The 14313-nt window shown below is 49.2% G+C and overlaps 1 protein-coding gene and 1 long non-coding RNA gene across 2 annotated transcripts in view; one reads left to right on the forward strand and one right to left on the reverse strand.

The window, feature by feature from the left end:
• LOC132383740 (uncharacterized) overlaps window positions 1–14313 on the forward strand; it is a 362655-nt gene that overhangs the window by 42678 nt on the left and 305664 nt on the right. The gene's annotated exons all lie outside the window — the stretch shown is intronic.
• On the reverse strand, window positions 790–11928 carry LOC132383838 (uncharacterized). The gene is made up of 4 exons (XR_009508767.1): window positions 11780–11928; window positions 9299–9555; window positions 2568–2679; window positions 790–2348 (listed from the first exon to the last, which is right to left on the reverse strand). It is a non-coding gene; the product is annotated as an uncharacterized LOC132383838 (long non-coding RNA).

Below are 14313 nucleotides of genomic sequence, written 5' to 3' on the forward strand. Positions count from 1 at the left end.
ATTCTCTTTGCAGCAAAGGAAGATGAGAGGTGACCTGATCGAGGTGTACAAGATGATGAGAGGCATTGATCGTGTGGATAGTCAGAGGCTTTTTCCCCAAGACTGAAATGACTGCCACAAGAGGACACAGGTTTAAGGTGCTGGGGAATAGGTACAGAGGAGATGTCAGGGGTAAGTTTTTTTACTCAGAGAGTGGTGAGTGCATGGAATGGGCTGGCGGCAACGGTGGTAGAAGTGGATACGATAGGGCCTTTTAAGAGGCTTTTCAATAGGTCCATGGAGCTTCAAAAAAATAGAGAGCTATAGGTGAGCCTGGTAATTTCTAAGATAGGGACATGTTCGGCACAACGTTCCGGGCCGAAGGGCCTGTATGGTGCTGCAGGTTTTCTATGTTTCTATGACTAAACTGGACTCCAAGGGTATTCAGTGACTTGGAAATTTTCTTGTATCAGTCTCCTGACTCGTGCTTTTCAATAAGCTTTTTGCTTAGCTACTTGGAGTGTTCTTTTGTCTTCATGGTGTAGTCTTTGCCAGAATACTGACTACCAACAGTTGTATATTTTTACTACAGTCAATTGAAACAGCTTGACTGCACATGGTGATCTCCATTTAACTTTAAATGTAACTCCTATAACCAATTGGCTGCAGCAGGGATGATTTAGTGTGTTATATTAAAGGAGGTGAATACTTATACAGACAATTATCTTGTGACTTCTTCTATCTGTAATTAATTTAGAGCACTTTGTAGAGATCTGTTTTCACTTTGACACAAGAGTCCTTTTCTGTTGATCAGGTAAAAAAAGCCAAATTTAATCCACTGTGATTCAAAATCATAAAACAATAAAACATGAAAACTTCCAAGGGGCATGAATACTTTACTTTACATGTAGGAACAGCGATGGTGAAAGGGGAGGGAAAGAAGACACGGGGAGGAGTGGTCTCAAGATCCTCAGGTGTTCCTCCCGATGGGATAAAGCACAAAAGAGGAAATATCAAAGAGAGATGAGAGTGGAGCACTGATTGTCATGAGAGATATAAGCAGAAGCAGATTGTGGTAAAACTACATCGAGTACCTTTGTTCTGTGAGCTGAAACAACCACAATCTGCCATTGGCAATGCATTCTAGTTCCATTTCCCATTCACATACTGACATATTGGTGCCTTACAGCTGTCTTAACCAGTGGTGGAGTGATAATGGGACAAGATCCCAATTCCCATTAAAAGCTGCCAATGGTGTGCACATCAAATTGCCTCTGTCAGCCAAATCCAGCTCCTGACTTTAACATATGGCTTAGCTACTAAGCCCAATGGAACTGTTTCTAGTGTCGGGGGAAGGTGCAAATCGGTTTACTAATGTCATACAGCCGACTGCTTTGGGCAGATGGGCTCGTCAACCATGCTTGGCAGCTCATCTAGTGGAAGGAAAACCCTGACCTGAAACCTGGACCCTGAATTCACCCTCAATCTGTGGTCTGGAGTTCTCCCTCATTGTGATCACTTCTTCAGGGATCCTTCACCACAAGATCTCTCTGTAATCCCACCTCATTACACAGATTACACCTGAAATGTCCTGTTCCTGGGTAAGATCCTGCTGTAAGAAACTGTCTCTGACCACTCCACAAATTCCTCTTCCACTGTACCAGTTTGATCAGCTTAATCAACACACAGACTGAAGCAAACACACACAAAATACTGCAGGAACTCAGCAAACATCGATATTTCAGGCTGAGAACCTCATTGGGATGAGAAAGAAAGGTGGTGGAGGAAGGGGGAGGACAAGTGAGTGGGGTGTGTGGTTTGTGAAGGGATGATGATTTGAGGAGCTGCGTGACAGGCAGAAAAGGCAAAGAGATGAAGAGAAAGGAATCTAATAGGAGAGAGTGTTGGACCGTGGGATGACACGAAGGAGGTAAAGAATCAGAGAGAGATGATGGGCAGGTCAGGAGTGTGCATCAGGAGAGGTGAAGGGATTAAATTCCATCAGAATGGGGGAAAGAAGTGGGCATGAAGGAAACAGTGTGTAGTGATATCTGGAATTTGGAGACATCAATGTTCATGCCATCAAGATTGGAGGCTACACAGTGAAAACACGAGGTGCTGCTCATCCAACATGTATTTGGCCTCATCGTAGCAGGAGAGGAGGCCGTGGACAGACATGTTGGTGATGGCCCTCTGCTGGTCAGGGACGATCATGGATATTGCGCCCTGGCTGTCGAAGTCCATATGCAGACCAGGGTAGTACGATACGTAAAGCAAGCTGTTGCCCATGCAGGAGCTGATGAACCCAGAGCAACGGCAGAGACCGAAGGAGTCAGGCATCAGCGGTGTCACAGGATTGCCAGCCTGCACTGAACATAGGACCAACAGGGAATTAGTGTTCACAGCGGGGACACAGCAAACATCCCACAGATATCTGATGCTGACATTTCAATATTCTACAGTAATGTGTAACAACCATCCTCAGGAGGGAAAAACTAATGGGACAAAAAGCAAACATTTCCAGGTCCCAATGATCTGCACTGAAGTCTGGAGAGAAAGTAGAGACATTGAAGTCTGTCAAAACTCACGGTTTCAGAAAGGTCCCAGTGGAGTTGAAAACCATTGATGAAGAAGGGTGGAAGATAAAAAGCAGGTGACTGTAGTCCAGTTAACTTCACTTCAGCTACTGGAGTCTATAATCTGTGAAGAAATAACAAGTCATTTAGAAAAGTTTAATGTGATTGAACTAAGTCAACAGGGTTTACAGTCAGATTCACATAGCACAGAAACGAGCCCTTCAGCTCAAATGGTCCAAGCTGAACAAAGTTTTCATCTGAGCTTGTGGTCAGTAAACCCCTCACCACCACATTATGAACAAGCCTTTCCTCCTCATTGTCCCATTTCCTTGGATTTAGCCCATATCCTTCAAAACCTTTCCTTCCCATCTACCTGACCAAGTACCTTTTTAATATACCTTGACTCAACCACTCCCCCAGCAGCTCAGTCCATACACTGACCAGCCTGTGTGTGGAAAAGATGCCCTTCAGGCTCCTATTAAATCTGATCTTAAACCAATGCCGTCCAATTCTTGATTCCCCTACCTGACAAATATAGTTATCTTTGACCCAACCCAGGCCCCTTATTATTTAATACACCTCTGCAATATCAGCACTCATTCTCCAACTTTCCAGTGAAAATAGTCCAAAACACTTTCCACAAAGCAGTCCTTCGAGATCCAACAACATCCCCATAAATCAGCTGTGCACTCTTTCCAGCTCAATGGTTTCTGTCACACTGCATGGTCACTAAAACTAAGCACTATTTATGAAATGCGGCCAAACCAACGTGTTGAACAACCGCACCATTTCATCCCAGCTTCTATAATCGGTGCCCTGACTGAAGGCCGGTGTTCCAAAAGCCTCGTCACCACCCTGTCCATCTGGAACCTGGTTTTTGTCTCTGTAACCTGGGTTACTGAATGTTAAGTCATGTTTGACAAACATACCAGAGATTTGAGACTTTACAGGGGAAGTTGGAGAAGTGGTGATTTTCGATTGGCAGGAGCCATTTGCCAAGGTGCCACATGAAAGGCTGGTGCACAAGACCAGCGCACAGTACTGGGAAGGAAGTGTGTTAATATTGACTGAAGACTGGTTACCATACTGAGACAGAATAACAGGTCCGATTCAGACTGGGATGATATAACTTGTGGAGTGTCCCAGCAACCAGTTATGGATTCCCAATGATTTATTACTGATATTAATAACCCGGAGGAGGGAGGAATCCATGGTTGTCAATAACAGGGAATGTGGTGGGGGACATGTTGTGATTAGACATTTCATCCCTCCAACAGGATAAGAAGTCAGTGAGTAGAATATTTGGAAAATGGAGTTTAAGGTGGCAAAGCGTGATGGCTTGTAAAGTGGCAGGAGAAATCAGAAGTCAGACTATGATTTGGAGATAAATTGTAAATGAGAGAAACAGAGAAGTGTTGTTACAGTGTCAAACAAACGCACGATGTTGGATCTTGGGAAGTTAAAGCAGGTAAGGACATACCCAGTGAATGGCAGGGTCCTGCGGAGTGTTGATGAAAAGATAAACCTGACGCACAGGTAAATAGTTCCCTGAAAGTGCCAACACAGGTAGACAAGGTGGTGAAGAAAGTGCACGACATGCTTACCTTCATCAGCAAAGGCTCTGAGAGGAGTTGGGACATCACACTACAGTTGTATAAATCAATAATTACACCACACCAGGAGTAGCCTGTGTCGTTCTGGTCATCACGAGAGGAAGGATGTGATTAAGCTGGAAAGACGCAGAAACGATTCACAGGAATGGAACCTGGACTGGGGGCTTGAGTTACAAGGAAAGATCAGACTGACTGGGACTGTTTTCCCTGGAGTGAAGGAGGCTGAGGGGAGATCTGACAGAAGTTTATAAAACTATGAGCGGTGTAGACAAGGTAGACAGTCAGAATCACTTCCCCAGGGTAGAAATATCTAATATGAGAAGGCACAGCTTTAAAACACCAGGTGAGAATTTAAAGGTGGATTTCAGGGCAGGGAAGATTTCTGTTTCCGTACAGAGAGTGGTGAGGGCTGGGTTTGGGCTGCCACGGGGAATGCTGAAAGCAGATATGATAAGGACATTTGTCAGGGTCTTAGATAAACACAGGCTGAAGAGACTTAGTTTTATTTGACATCGTGTTCAGCACAGACATCATGGGAAGAAGGGTCTGTTCCTGTGCTGTACTGTTCTGTGTTCTCGGTGAGCCTCAGTGACGGGGGATTCTTTAGCCAGGGTCACAGACAGGTGTATCTGTGGCAAGGAGAGAGACTGCAGGATGGTGCATTACCCCCCTGGTACCAGGACCAAAAGATGTAACTGAACAAGTACAGGCCATTCTGAAAGGGCAGGGTGAGCAGCCAGAGGTCGTGTCCATATTGGTTCTAACAAAAGAGACAAATTAAGCAGAAACTCTGTCATGGGTATTGGGGTAATCCCAGTGTCACCTGTTAGCAAAGGAAGAAATAAAAAGGTGGTACAGTAGCGCCTCATTTCCTAGCGTATCCGAACCGACTCACAATTAGATAGCCTACGGGGGTTTGCGAGCACAGAGCTTTGGAGCCTCTTCGCCATGGGGGGCCGGTTGACAGAGGCTTAAAAGTGAGGCTGAAGTTTTCGAATAAAGTTTTTTTCCTTCGACTGCAGTTACCGACTCCGTGTCGTAATTTTAGCGCTGCGTGTAGCACACCGCTACAATTGGTGACCCCGACGGTCCAAACGATTTTTGGACCAGAAATGACCGACGCCGCCTCTGTTCATGCGGTTTCGTTGAAACTGCTGGGTTTCTGGACACAGCGCCCGGACCTATGGTTCCAGCAAGCCGAAGCCCAATTCCACGTTCGCCGGATCACCTCAGAAGACACCCGCTACTACTACGTGGTGGGCTCCCTCGACCAGGACACAGCTGCCCAGGTCGCGGAGTTCGTACAGTCGCCCCCGGCAGACGGCAAGTACACGGAATTCAAAGCCCTGCTCCTCAGGACTTTCGGACTCTCACGGCGCGAGCGGGCTGCCCGTTTACTGCACCTGGATGGCTTGGGCGACAGACCTCCATCGGCTTTAATGAATGAGAAGTTGTCTCTGGCCGAGGGACACACAGGCCTCATGTTTGAGCAGGCATTCCTGGAGCAGCTGCCCGAGGACATACGCCTGCTGCTGTCCGACGCGGATTTCAGTGACCCCCGGAAGGTGGCAGCCCGGGCGGACTTGCTGTGGAACGCCAAAAAGGTGAGCGGGGCGTCCATCGCACAGATCTCCCAGCCACGCTCCCGGCAGCAAACCAGTCCAGGCCCGGCCGCAGAGCCCACTAACCCCCGGCCCAATGACCACTGGTGCTTCTACCACCAGCGGTGTGGCGCAGAAGCCCGCCGTTGCCGCACGCCCTGCAAGTTCCCGGGAAACGCCAGGGCCAGCCGCCGCTGATGGCTACGGCGGCTGGCCATCGGGATAGCCTCCTGTATGTGTGGGATAGAAGGTCGGGACGCCGGTTTTTGGTCGATACTGGGGCTGAGATCAGCGTTTTACCTCCGACGAGTTACGACACCCGCAGCAGGGCACCGGGTCCCCCCCTGAGGGCCGTGAATGGCAGCACAGTAAGGACCTATGGCACCCGTCAGGTGCAGCTACTGTTCGGCCCCAGCCAGTTCACGTGGGACTTCACACTGGCCGCCGTAGCCCAACCGCTTCTGGGTGCGGATTTTTTGCGAGCTCACAGCCTGCTGGTTGACCTGCCCAGGAAGAGACTGGTACACGCCGAGACCTTTCAGACGTTCTCCCTGGGCGCGGCCCAGTTGCCAGCCCCTCACCTCGGCTCCATCACGCTGTCCGACAACGACTTCACCAGGGTCCTGGCGGAGTTCCCATCGGTTCTGGCACCGCAGTTCACAGCAGCCATGCCCAGGCACGGCGTACAGCACCACATCCCGACACAGGGACCACCCCTCCATGCCCGTGCTCGGCGGCTTCCCCCGGACAAGCTCCTACTGGCGAAGGAGGAGTTCCAGAGGATGGAGGAATTGGGGATCATCCGGCGGTCCGACAGCCCCTGGGCTTCCCCCCTGCACATGGTGCCCAAAGCGACGGGGGGCTGGAGACCGTGCGGCGACTACCGCAGGCTGAACGAGGCTACCACACCGGACCGCTACCCTGTGCCGCACATTCAGGACTTTGCGGCAAACCTGCACGGCGCCCGGATCTTCTCCAAGGTCGACCTTGTCCGAGGGTACCATCAAATCCCGATGCATCCTGACGACGTCCCCAAAACGGCTCTCATCACCCCGTTTGGCCTCTTCGAGTTCCTCCGCATGCCGTTCGGCCTGAAGAATGCCGCACAGACGTTCCAGCGGTTAATGGACGCGGTGGGACGGGACCTGGACTTCGCGTTCATCTATTTGGATGACATCCTCATAGCCAGCGGCAGTCGTCAGGAGCATCTGTCCCACCTCCGTCAACTCTGCGCCCGACTGAGTGAGTACGGTCTTACAATCAACCCTGCCAAATGCCAGTTCGGACTCGATACCATTGACTTCCTGGGCCACAGAATTACTAAAGACGGGGTAACCCCTCTGCCCGCTTCCCCCGACCCACCACGATCAAAGGCCTTCAGCAATTCGTAGGTATGGTCAATTTCTACCGCCGCTTCCTCCCTTCAGCTGCCCTGATGTCGGGTCCGAGCAAGGACATTACCTGGGACGAGGAGTCCGCCGCCACTTTCGTTCAAACGAAGGAAGCTTTGGCTGACGCCGCAATGCTAGTACATCCCAGAATGGACACCCCTACCGCCCTCACAGTGGACGCATCAAACACGGCAGTCGGTGGGGTGCTGGAGCAGCTCATCGCAGGTCGCTGGCAATCCCTGGCGTTTTTCAGCAAACACCTGCGGCCACCCGAGCTCAAGTACAGTGCTTTTGACCGGGAACTGTTGGCGCTCTACCTGGCAATCCGGCATTTCAGGTACTTCCTAGAAGGTCGGCCCTTCACCGCGTTCACGGACCACAAACCGCTTACCTTTGCGTTTACGAAAGCATCCGACCCCTGGTCATCCCGCCAGCAACGCCACCTGTCCTACATCTCTGAATACACAACGGATGTCTGGCACGTCTCGGGTAAGGACAATGTCGTGGCGGATGCGCTCTCTCGCCCTACCGTTCATGCCCTTTCCCAAGGGGTAGACTTTGTGGCACTGGCAGAGGCGCAGCAGGTGGATGAGGAGATTCCGAGTTACAGGACTGCAGTCTCTGGTTTGCAGCTCCAGGACCTCCCCGTGGGCCCAGGTGAGAGGACCCTACTCTGTGACGTCGCCACCGGCCAGCCCCGTCCGGTCGTCCCCGCAGCCTGGCGGCGACGTGTTTTCGACTCCATTCATAACTTGGCGCATCCCTCCATCCGGACAACTGTCCGGCTGGTTTCCAGCAGGTTCGTTTGGCACGGACTCCGCAAACAGGTCAGTGAATGGGCCAGAACGTGCATGCACTGCCAGACGGCCAAGGTTCAGCGGCACACCAAAGCCCCACCGCAGCAGTTCCATCCCGCCCACCGGCGTTTCGACCACATTCATGTGGATATCGTGGGCCCCCTGCCAGTGTCGCGCGGACAGAGCCTCCGACAGAGGCGCCCAGTTCACCTCCAGCCTGTGGTCAGCTATGGCCAGCCTTTTGGGGACTCAGCTGCACCACACCACTGCCTACCACCCACAGTCGAACGGGCTAGTGGAGCGTTTCCACCGTCACCTGAAGTCGGCCCTCATGGCCCGCCTGCGAGGAGCCAACTGGGCGGACGAGCTTCCCTGGGTCCTTCTCGGCATCCGCACAGCGCACAAGGACGACCTGCACGCCTCGTCGGCCGAGTTGGTATACGGCGCGCCCCTGGCCGTCCCCGGGGAGTTCCTACCAGCCCCGAGGGGGCAAGAGGAAGAACCCGCTGCAGTCCTGGGCAGACTTCGCGAGAAGCTCGGTAACCTGGCCCCCATACCCACTTCACAGCATGGGCGGCACCCGACCTGCGTACCCAAAGACCTACGGAACTGTAAGTTTGTGTTTGTACGAAGGGGCGGGCATCGGCCACCGCTGCAGCGGCCATACGAGGGGCCGTTTACGGTGCTCCGGAACAACGGGTCCACGTTCGTGCTGGACGTTGGGGGGAAGGAGGAGGTTTTCACGGTGGACCGCCTCAAGCCGGCCCATGTGGACCTGGCGCAACCGGCCGAGTTTCCGGCGCCTCGGCGCAGAGGCCGACCTCCCAAACAGGTTCTGGCCCAGGCTGTGGACATTGGGGGGTGTATCGCCGGTTCTGGGGGGGGGGTTATGTAGCGCCTCATTTCCTAGCGTATCCGAACCGACTCACAATTAGATAGCCTACGGGGGTTTGCGAGCACAGAGCTTTGGAGCCTCTTCGCCATGGGGGGCCGGTTGACAGAGGCTTAAAAGTGAGGCTGAAGTTTTCGAATAAAGTTTTTTTCCTTCGACTGCAGTTACCGACTCCGTGTCGTAATTTTAGCGCTGCGTGTAGCACACCGCTACAGTACAGTTATTTGTGTGGCTCACAAGCTGGTGCAGGACGGAGGGTTTTAGTTACATTGATCATTGGGCTCTTTCAGGACAGCTGATGGGAAGAGTGAAAGGTCAGTAGTGGCATTGATGGATGTGGATTAACACAGAAAGTAAGTCCAAATGGGAAATTACACTGTCTCAGTAGTACTACAAGTGCACAGATAAACAAATATTATAATTAAGAGAAGGAATAAAAAGTAAGTTACCTCCAACAGTCTAACATGGGGGGTGTCATCACTTCCCCGGCTACAGGTTGACTCATTACAGAGCCTAATGGCCCAGTGTAAGGATGACTTCATACAGCCCTCCTCCGAGCAGCACAGTTGTCTCAGTGTGTTACTGAAGATGCTCCTCTGTTCAGCCAAGGAGGCATGCAGAGGATGAGAAACATTGTCCAGAATTGTCAGGATTTTCCGTAGGGTCCTTTGTTCAACCACGGCCTCCAGTGTGTCCAGTTTGACTCCTATAACAGAGCCAGACTTTCTAATCAGTTTATTCTCAGATGGCATCACCCGTGTTGATGCCATTTGCCCAGTACACCACTGCATAGTTAATGAGCACAGTGGCACCGAGGGGCTGAAGTGTGTTTGTGTCAGTGCCGGGTGTGGAACAGTTAATGCAGATGTACTTAGAGCCTGAATTAGTACATGGCACAGTGATTCAGCCATTACAGAGAAGGGCAGGACTGGTAGCGAAACATTCCAGGATTCAGATTCAGACAGTCCAGAGGGAGGTGAATGAGGCTGGGGAGCTGTGCTGCTGATCAGGCAGAATGTCACAAATTCAAGGTCATCCAGTGAGACAATGTGGGGGGAACTCAGTAATGAGAAATGTGATGGGGTTGTACTGTAGGAATAGATAATGTCAGCAGATTGTGGACTGATGTAAAAACAATAGAGTAGCTTTGGTGAGTGAATAAACTCCCCAGTGACTGGGATTCCCTTAACACCTGAGACTTGGATGGGGCATTATTTGTTAAATGTGTTCAGCAAGGTTTCCTGAAACAGTATGTAGATGGTCCACCAGGGAGGGAGATATTCTTGACTTTGGCTTGGGAAATATGGGACTCACCAAAGTGGTGGCGGGAACAACCAGTGTTCAAAGAGGAATTAGACAGGTCCTTCAGGGGAAATAACCAGCAGAGCTGTGGGGACAGAGTGGGGAATTGGACTGTGGAAATGTTGTAGCAGGAGTTGGTATAAACTTGATGGGTCAGATAGTCCAGACCATCCCAGAATGATCCTGTGACCAATAACAGTCTGAAAAAATCATTCTGGTCTCCAGTCAATCTTCCAAACTCCAGGGTGGACAAGATCAATTGTGTAATGCTGACAGACTTCTGTAAAAACACTGACACTGTATTCCAAGCACACTGAGCTGCCAGAGCACAGCACCAGCCAGTGAGGACACAGACCAGTACAACACCCGGCTCTCGACTACAAAGTTCAAAGCTGAAAGTAAATATATTACCAAAATCATTTCTGTCACGATATGCAAAACTGTGATTAATTTTCTTGTGTGAAATGTGTGGTTTAAAGAGGATAGGAGGAAAACTGTCCTCTTTCTCCAGAAGGTGGTTACAATCAGGAACACACTGCCTGCGGGGGTGGTGCAGGCTGGTATTTAAGGACCATCTGATTGAGCATTTGAATCACCAGGGCAGGGTAGGAGACAGACCAAGTGCTGAGTTAGTGGAGACAGATTCTCAATGGTCAGTATAGACATGCAGAAACCACAGACTGTGAAAGTTCAGTGGGAACCTGGAACACTGAACTTCAGGATGGACTTACCTAAAACACTCAGGACCCAGGACAATGGATTTCGGTTGGACAAATGTATTAATGGTCAAATAGTGAACCAAACCCCTCAAAAGGCTACCAAAATGCTCCCACTCCCTGTGAACCAGTACCAGGACTTTTATATGAGAATTTGGTGAAGAGCTGGTTAATATTAGGAGATAGCTAACAGCTTAGTCAAAGTGGGAGGGTGCAGATATCTTCTCAGAGTATAATGCGTTCAGTGGAACAAGCTCACAGCTGAGAATGAAGATAACAAACCCCACTGCAGTGGAGGACTGCTGTTGCCAGGGTTGTCCAGGACAGAAACAGACCCTCTGCCCCATCACATTTATGCTCCCCATCACGCACAGCTACAATAATCCCACTTTCCTGCATTAGTTTCATATCCCTGCAGGCCTTGCTCATTTCACTGAAGTACCTATGCATGTGTCTCTAATATTGTTACACAGTTCCCTGTATGTGGCAGCACAGAGAGACAGGGTTGTGTGTTCTACTTTCCTTTTAAGCCAAAGGACTGCCTCTCATTAGAATTGTACAAAACTGTTTAAAGACAGATTTAAAGGGGATCTGAAGGGTACATACTTCACACAGAGAATAGCTGCTATCCTAAGTCAGCTGCCAGAGGAGGTGTGGGGGCAGAAACCCACGAAGTCTCTGTTCATTAAACCTTCTCAGGAACCTGTCATTCACTGTGTACATCCTGCCCTGGTTGAACTGCCCAGAATAGAGTCAGTGATTTATACAGAACTGAAACCATCCCTTCGATAAAACTCATCCACGCCGACCAAGTTGTCGACCTGAACTCGTCCCATCCGCCTGCATTAGGCCCGTGTCCCTCTCAACCTTTCCTATCCATGTAACTGTACAAATATGGTTTAAATATTGTACCTGAGGCAGAGAGCCGGTGCGGTGAGGCGCTGACAGACACTCACTGTTCCGAGGGCGGGAAGAGGAGAGGCCGATTCCCACAGTGGAGCCGAAACCCAAAGTAGAGACCGACTCCACTTTACCACAACCCCGTGTCCACCATCCCGGACCGTTCCCCAGGAAACGACGTCGGTGGAACTGGTACCTCTGTGACGTCAGCGCGTCACGATCCGGCAAATCGATTTGTCACGTGATGTCAGTCAGCAGCCTGGGGGCGGGGCAGAGGGAGCTGTCAATCAGTGGAGCCGCTGAAAAACTTTTGAGAATTGTAAACAGAGTGGGAATAGTGGGGGATTTCGGTGAATGGTGACCCCTCTCCCTCCCTCGGGAATTCAGTGTGTTATAGACAGTAATATTCTTATTGTAATTTCTCTTCGGTCTCATAAATGCTTATTTTGTATATTTTTGTTTCGATGATCTTTTATAATTTTGGGTAAAAAACATTGCAACAAGATCACTGAACATTTCATGAAAAAAGAAAGTTACGGAAAAATATACAAAGCCAAAAATTTAATCCAAAATAAGTTGTTATCACAATACGCATATGTCACCATATAGCCCAAAGTACAAAGTAAAATTTATTCTCCCAATACAGACGTGTCACCAGATACAACGCTGAGTTTCTTTTTCTGCGGGTATTCTTAGCAAAACTATAGAACAGTAACTGTGAACTGTAGATATGAGGAACTATAAACTGTTATCAAACTGTGCAAATGCAGAAAATTAAATAGGAATAAATATCGAACATGAATTAACGATATAACATAATCCTGAAATGAATGTAAATATCCGCTTTTGTTCAAGCCCCTGATGGTTGAGGGGTAGTAACTGTTCTTGAACCTGGCGCTGCGAGTCCTGAGGTACCTGTACCTTCTGCCTGATGGTTGCAGTGAGAAAAGTGCATTGTCTGGGTGGTGAGGATCTTTGATGATTTATGTTGCTTTCCTACAGCAATATTTCATGTGGAAATGCTCAGTGGTAATGATTTTTTTAACTGTGATATACCTGGGCTGAATCCACCACCCTTATGGTATTTTCCACTCAAAGGCCTATGTTCCTATCTGTTCCAAATGTTCCACTATGTTCCTTTCCCAGGCTGTATTACAGCCAGTCAGCACACTTTCCACCACACATTTATAGAAGCTTGCCAAGGTTTTCAATGACAGGCTGAACCTCCGCAGAGTCCTGAGCAAGTACAGGTGCTGTTGTGCTTTCATTGTATAAGGTCCAGGACAGGTCCGGAATTCAAAATTACTGACTCTCTCCAACTCAGTTCGTCCTTTGAGTACTGGCTCCCGTATCTCCCGTTTCCTCTCCTAAAGTCCACAATCAGTCCCTTGGTTTACTGTCATTGAGTAAGTGGTTGTTGTTATTATGTCAATCCACCAAATTTCGATCTCCCTCCTGTATGATAATTCATAACTCCCTTTGTTACAGCTCACAACAGTAGTGTAATCAGTAAACTTGTAACACAGACAAAATGCTGGTGAACGCAGCAGGCCAGGCAACATCTATAGGAAGAAGTACAGTCGATGTTTCGGGCCAAGACCCTTCGTCAGGACCAACTGAAAGAAGAGATAGTAGGAGACTTGAAAGTGGGAGGGAGAGGGGGAGATCCGAAATGATAGGAGAAGACCAGAGAGAGAGAGAGATGAAGCTAAGAGCTGGAAAGTTGATTGGCAAAAGGGGTACACAGCTGGAGAAGGGAAAGGACCATGTGACGGGAGGCTGAGGGAAAGAAAGGGGTAGTGGAGCACCAGAGGGAGCTGGACAGCAGGCAAGGAGTGAATGTGAAAGGGTCAGAGAGAGAAAAGTAAAGGAAAAAGCGGAAAAAGGGCGAAAATAACAAACAAACAAACAAATAAATAAATATATAAACAAACAAACAAATAAATAAATAAATAGATAGATAAATAAATGGATAAATGAATGGAATGTGGATGGGTGGATGAATGAAAAAGCAAACAATAAATAAATAAATAGATAGGTGATGGGGTAAGGGGGGGCATTAACGGAAGTTAGAGCAATCAGTCTTCATGCCATCAGGTTGGAAGTTACCCAGACAGAATATAAGGTTTTGTTCCTCCAACCTGAATGTGGCTTCATCTCGACAGTAGAGGAGGCCATAGATTGACATATCAGAATGGGAATGGGACGTGGAATTAAAACGTGTGGCCACTGGGAGATCCCCCATGTTTGTAAACTTGTATATGGTGTTGGAGCTGTACTTAGCCACACAGACATAGGTCGAAAGCGAGTGGAGCTGGGGGCTAAGCTCACGTCCCTGTGGTGCTCCTGTGCTGACAGAGATTGTGGCGGAGATGTTTTTGCCAATCCGAACTGACAGCGGTTTGCAACTGAGGAAATCCAGGAACCAATCGCACAGGTGTGTATTGATGCCCATGTCTTGCAGTGTGCTGATTAGTTTTGAGGGGATGGTGGTGTTAAATGTTGAGCTGTAGTCAATAAAGTTTATCCAGATGTTTGCTTCTTCG

Source organism: Hypanus sabinus, chromosome 31 (assembly GCF_030144855.1).
Source record: "Hypanus sabinus isolate sHypSab1 chromosome 31, sHypSab1.hap1, whole genome shotgun sequence".
NCBI classification, from domain to species: Eukaryota; Metazoa; Chordata; class Chondrichthyes; order Myliobatiformes; family Dasyatidae; genus Hypanus; species Hypanus sabinus.